Source organism: Alligator sinensis, unplaced genomic scaffold (assembly GCF_000455745.1).
Source record: "Alligator sinensis unplaced genomic scaffold, ASM45574v1 scaffold404_1, whole genome shotgun sequence".
NCBI lineage: Eukaryota > Metazoa > Chordata > Crocodylia > Alligatoridae > Alligator > Alligator sinensis.
This window is the reverse complement of record NW_005841839.1, coordinates 3,541,505-3,541,872: the sequence shown is the minus strand read 5'-3', so window position 1 is coordinate 3,541,872 and position 368 is coordinate 3,541,505.

Sequence of the window (368 nt, the reverse complement as noted above, 5' to 3'; positions counted from 1 at the left end):
GTTCACAAGACCCCAGACAGGTGATCATCCAACCTCCTCTTGAATGTGCCCAAGGTAGGGGCGAGGACCACTTCCCTGGGAAGTTAGTTCCAGATTTTGGCCACCCTAACTGTAAAATATTGCCTTCTGATCTCCAACCTAAACCTATTCTCCATCAGCTTATGACCATTGTTCCTCATCACCCCAGGTGGTGCTGGGGAGAAAAGAGCTCTGCCTATTAGCTGTTGATCTCCCCTGATGAGCTTGTAGGCAGCCACCAGGTTCCCCCTCAGCCTCCTCTCGCTGAGGCTGAACAGGTTCAGGTCCTTCAGTCTCTCCTTGTAGGGCCTGTCCTGCTGCCGTCTCACCAAGTGGGTGGCCCTCCTCTG